The following is a 5,820-nucleotide window of genomic DNA, read 5'->3' as shown; positions in this document are numbered from 1 at the left end:
AGAGTTTGCCCAGTTTAACAGAGCCCCGAAAACGCCATAAATCCCAGCCGGCATTGGGGGCTGCAGAAGTCCCGGCAGTCCGGGGCTGGGTCCGACCTCGGGCCGAGTTTCCCCACCCGGGTGCTGGGTCCCCTCCAGGGCCACCCTTGGGGCTGGGAAGGGGCTTCTGGATGCAAGGAGAAGGCGAGACACCCGAGGGAAGTGTGGGGGCTGGGGTAAGAGACACTGACTGAATAGCAACGGCTGCGTGATTTATGGTTTGCATTATAGCACGGCTCATTTGAATATATGCTAATAAGGCTTTTTTTCCCCGTTTTGTTTGTAAGATTTAGATTTGCTATGGCAACCCGCTGACATGGAAGGAGAGCCAGGAAATGTCAGGGCGAGGTGAGCCCCAGGGAGGGACTGCCGGGGACACTCGCTCCATCTCGCCGCGGGGACACGGGAACGAGCGGCGGGACCCAGAGGGCAGCGGCGGGAGATCCTGGAGGAGACCGGAGCCGCGCATCGCCCCGGCAGCCTGCAGGTCCGGTAACTCGCCCTTACGACAGGTCCTAAACTGGGGTGGAGGGTGCCCTTGGGTGCCTCTAGCCCCGCTTTTGTGTTGCCCCTCTGCCCCCAGCCTCATATCCCTGCCTGCCTGCCGCGCGTCCCCGCAGCGCGGTGCAGGCGGTGGGATGCCCCATCGAGCTGGACCCAAAGGTGACACCAAGGGACCCCCCCAGCTTTGTTGAAGGGCGGACAGTGCTCAGGGTGACACTGGCAAGAGTCAGATCATCTCGGGGCGGCACTGGGAAGGGCAGAGCATCTGTCTCTCCCGGTATCCCGGGTACCCGGAGGCTTTTCACGCCTTGTAACAGGGAGGAACGAGGCTGGTGCCCGGTACCTCTTCGCCTCCCCGCCGCAGCAAACGGGGGCCGAACCGGACACCGAGGACTACCGCCTCCTCGTCCCTCGCCCCCCACTTCCCCCCGGTGTATTCTCCCCCAAACACCCACTTTGTTGTTTTGCAAAACCCTGAAATATTCATGGCGCTGCGCTGAGCGCCTCTTAATGAATTTTTGATCAAAACGTTATCAGGGAGTCAAAATAAGCTGCCCCCCTCCCACAACCCCCACCGCTGTTGCTGGCGGACCGGAACCACTGGCTGGAAGAGTCGGGCCCGGCGCCGAGGGCCTTTTACCGGGAGAGGCCCCGGCGGAGAGGCCGGGCAGCCCGAGTGTCCCGCAGCCACTGGGGGCGGGGATCGCACCCCGCTCCAGGGATGGCTATTCCGGGGCCGGTGGGAGGATTTGGGGTGCCTGAAGTGCAGGCCCGGCCTCCTGCGGCCTCCCGTCCCCCTCCCCGCCTCGGGAGGGACCGGCCGGACCCCCGTGAAGTCCCGGCTGGACGGGACGGGCGGCGGGCAACCAGGGCAGCGCGTCCCGGCGACCTACAGCCCCGCCGGGAGAAATATTCGTTAAGGGGGAAATACATAAGCGGAGATCATTAGGGCAGAGCAGGGAGCCGGCGGTGTCTCCCCGGCAGGGCCGGGCCGAGGGTTGCCCGATCTCGGGGTGAGCAGTGCTGGGGGGGGGGGGGGGAGGGGGCACCGGGACGGCACCGGGCACCGACCCGGTACCGGCTCGGCGACGGGGAACGAGCAGCCTGATGGCGCCCGTGGCTGGAGCCAACCTCGGCCCACTCCAGCCTCGCTCCGCTGGCGTGTCGGAGGAGGTTTGTCCTTCCCTCCCCGGGGCTAGATTTGGGGTGCAAACCTACCCCGGGCGCTGCACGAAGCCGCACCGATTTTTAAGGCACTCCGAAAATCCCGGTGCACCGGGGGAGGGGGGCCTTGGGGGCGGCGGGAAGCTCGGTTCCCGGCTACTTCAGAGCTTGGAGGTGTTCACACCCTGGGGAAGCGGGGTAGGATGTTTGGTTTAATTTATAAATAGCCGATTTCTGCTTCATTTCCATGGAATGAACCTGCACCGGCCGGGGAGCGAGGGGAGCCGGCCCGCCCGCCGCCTCCTGCCGCAGCCCTGGAACGGGGAGGGGGGAGAGGCAGGAGAACACCCCCCCCCCCCCCCCCATCCCCATCCCTTCTCCTCCGGATCCTGCCCCGCGCTCCGTGGGGTCCCCCGATTCCTGACGGTCCCGCAGTACCGGGGCGGGGGGAGGGAACCGAATCCAGCCCTGCCTTCAGCTGCCCGTGCGGGGCCGCATCCGCGGGGTCACCCGGAATTTTATTATTAAGATATATATATATATTAAAATAATAATATTCCCGTTATTTTTAGATTCTGCTGCCAGAGTCGTCCCCGCCCCTGCCCCCCCCTCCCGGCCCGGTGCATTCCCCCCAGCGCAGGGCTAACCTATCCTGCTCCCGACGTCAGGACGTCATGCCTTACGTAGTAAAATATGGAGAAAGCAAGCGGGGGGGGGAAAGGGCATTTTTTCCCCCTCCTCTCTCCTATCTCCATTTCCTAAAGGGACAAAATGGATGTTTGGGCGGAATCCGCGTCCCCCCCCCCCCCGCCCCTTCCCTAAGGGCCCGGTGGCGGTGGGCCGGGGCTGCCCGGGTCCGGTCGGGTAGGGCGGGGGGGGGGGTCCCGACGTTAAAGCCCCGAGCAGACGTTATCTGTTTAACCCCACGTAAAGGCAACGTGATCGCGGGGGACTCCTCTTCCCACAGCCCTCCTGCTCCTGGAACTCCTCTCCGGGAGCCGCGTCCCGGCTGTGCCGCGCTCCGCATCGCCTGGATGGCTCCGGGCTCCGCGCCCTGCCCGCTGCCGGTGCCGCCTCCCCCCAGCCCCCGCCCCGGAGGCTGCCGGGGTCCCGGAGGCTGCCGGTGTCCCGGCGGCTCACGCTGTCGCTAAGTCATTAATGGATGCAGATGTGCGGAGGGAGGTAAATAATCACCCCCCACTCCCTCTCCCTTTATTTTTTTTTTTTTTTTTTTTGGTGGCTGTTTCTCCCTCCCCCTGCCCCACACTGAACTCCCCGGGCCGAGGCAGCAGCGGCAGTTGCCAGTGTTGCCGACCAGCGGGGCAGGGCTGTGCGGGCACCTGCAGCCCCCCCCCCCGCGCCCCCTCCCGCTTCTCCCAACTTGGAAGAAGTCTGCGAAGAGGGGACCCCGCGCCTCCCCCACCTGGAGCTTTTTTTTGGGGGGCGGGTGGAGTGTTTTTTTGCCTTTTTTTCCCCCTCTGGATTAGGGGTCCCGGTAGCCCGGTGTGAGTGTCGGGTTGGGGGGGGTGGGGGGGGCGGGCGAGGCGTGGAAAGCTGCCCTCCCTCCGGCTCCCGCAGCGCCGGGAACAATGGCCACGGGCTCCGTGGGGACAATGCCCGGCGGAGCCGAGCTGCTTGGGTTGCAGGACACGTCCACCACCGCCTCGGCCACCCCGGGCCCCGGCCCCCTGCCCCCCCGGGGCAAGCACCCCCCCTTCCCCCCGGGACAGGCACCCCCTGCTTCCCCGGGGTTGTGGGAAAACGCGCGGCCGGGGTTGGGGAGGGAGCAATAAACTTAGGAAAAAGTGTCCCCTCCTCACCCCGGGGGCCGGCTCCGTCCCCTCCCGGCTTTGGGGACCCCCCCTCGCCGAGCCCGGTGATTCCCGACTTTTTTTTTCTTTTTCTTTTTTTCTTTTTTTGCCTTAAACTCCACCGGGTGCTCCCGGCGGGGGCTCAACAGGTCGTTACCGGCCAGTCCCCAGGTGCGCGCTCCTCCTCTTCACACCCCACACACCCCCCCTCCACCACCACTTTTTTCCATCACTCCCCCAACACCCACACACACACACCCCCTCTCCCATTCCCCAAACCTCCCCCCCCTTCTTTCCTCATTATTCCTGTTATCCCAAGGCAGTCTCCGTGCCCAAACGCCGGCATGTGCGAGGCAAACAGAGCGCGATTGTTCCGAGCCTGGGAACGCGCGGAGGGGGCGCGGGGGCCACCGCCCGTCGCCCCCCGCCCGGCCCCCGCTCAGACGCGATTGTGATGGAAAATAGGCCTTTTCCCCGCATGCTGTTGAACTTGATGTTGACTCCTTTTCTTCGGGGGTTTCACATCTCCTCGGCCACTTGTTTTTTTGTGGGAAAATTTTCTCCCGAGCTCCGGTGTGAAATTAATTAATCAAGGCCTCTAGATGGCAATGGGACACAAAAGGGGACAGCCCGGGGAAACTCCGACAAACTCACAAAAGCCACCCCCGGGGTTTATAGCCCCGGGCCGGTCGGACCGACTGCCCTGCCCGGTGCCCGAGGTAAGGGGCTGCCGGAGCGAAGTTTAGGTGCGGGGAGCTTTATTTCTTTATATTTAATTCTGAGGTGAAAAAAGGGTGAGGAGGGACGCGGGAATTTGGGGGTGCTGTGGTGAGGTGGAGTGGGCAGACTCCCCCTCCTCCAGTCCCCTCCCAGCCCTACCTTGGTGTCAGGATGTACCCTAGCAGCAAAAAAAAAACCCCAATCAAACAACAAAACCTGCCAAAAAAACAGGATTAAAAATATCTTAAATCGCCACAAAAAGGGCCGGGGCTCAATTCGGCATTTCTAGAGAAAAGAGGGGGGAAATTAATATTAATTACATGGTTTAATTATTCATTTTTCCATCCCTAAAAAAGTCATTGGGGTTGTTCCTGTGCTGAAGCGCCGAGCGGGCACGGCGGGGATTTCCACGCCGTTATTTCCCGAGCGGGGAAAATCTCTGCCGTGTGTGGGAGGGGGCAAACCGTTTGCCCCCAGTTTGGACTAGAGGAGGGAGGTGGTCGATTTCCAGTCCCTCTCCGCACTATTAGTTTCAGCGGCTGCCGCGCACGTGTGTCCTCCGACGGGCTCAGCAGCGAGAAATATTAAATCAGGTTTTTCTTTCGAAGCACTTGGCAGGGCAGGATCTGATTTTTAAATTATAATAATAATAATTATTATTATTATTAGACAGATCAATATTTGCGAAGCGTTCGGGTATTTGGGGGAATATTTCTGCACGGGAACAGGCCAAAAATATGAGCGTCGAATCCCCTCCCGCTCTTTGTTGCCACAACACCTTTGGGTGACAGCGGCTGCGGAGAGAAAAAGCATTAAAATCTGTTAAATCTTTAGGGTTTGCCCACATCGATATTTCCAGCCTGGCAGAAATTAGGGTGGATTTGGCCGAGGGTTTGGGAACCCCTTTTTGCTCGGGGTCGGCCCCCCCGCTCCTCTCCGGTGCTGGTTGAATTGAGCTGCGAAGCGACGAGCGGGGGAACGAGTCGTTGTATTTAAAATGCAAATAAATCCCAGCGACAACGTTGGAATCAGACAGGGGGAGGAAAAATAGGGCGGGAAAAGGAAAAGAAAAATAGAGAGGAAAAATTCTCAGTGGGAGGAAAAAAACCCCACAACAGCTCCAACCGACAAACAAAACAAATCCAAACCGAAAAACAAAACACAGGTGAAAAATCGGCTTTCGAGGAGCGCCGGGCCGGGCGGGCGAGCGGCTTCGGTGCCCGGAGAGCGGCGGCGGCTGCCCGCTGTGATGCTCCGGTGCTCGGGAAGGCTCCGGTGCCTTCGGCGAGGGGGAGTTGGGCCGCCCCCCGCCCGGTAAAGACAGACAGACACTGGGTGTGGGGCTGCCCCTTCGACGGGGAATTCTATATTTCCTCGGCAGCAGAGCCCGTGTCCCCCCTTGCCCTCCCTGGGCAGGGTCGGGGCTGCAGGTGGGGGTCCCTACTCCACGGGTGGAAAGAACCGGCTTTGGGGCATCCCACGCCCTGCCCGCCGGCGGGACAAGCCCCAGCTGCCCGGGCAGGGGCTCAGCGCCGCCCACCCCCCGCCCCCGCTGCCAGCCTCGCCGGGAAAGTTGCTCCAA

Source organism: Apus apus, chromosome 24 (genome assembly GCF_020740795.1).
Source record: "Apus apus isolate bApuApu2 chromosome 24, bApuApu2.pri.cur, whole genome shotgun sequence".
In the NCBI taxonomy this organism is placed as follows: domain Eukaryota; kingdom Metazoa; phylum Chordata; class Aves; order Apodiformes; family Apodidae; genus Apus; species Apus apus.
The sequence above is the reverse complement of the archived record's forward strand: the minus strand, read 5'-3'. Positions refer to the sequence as shown.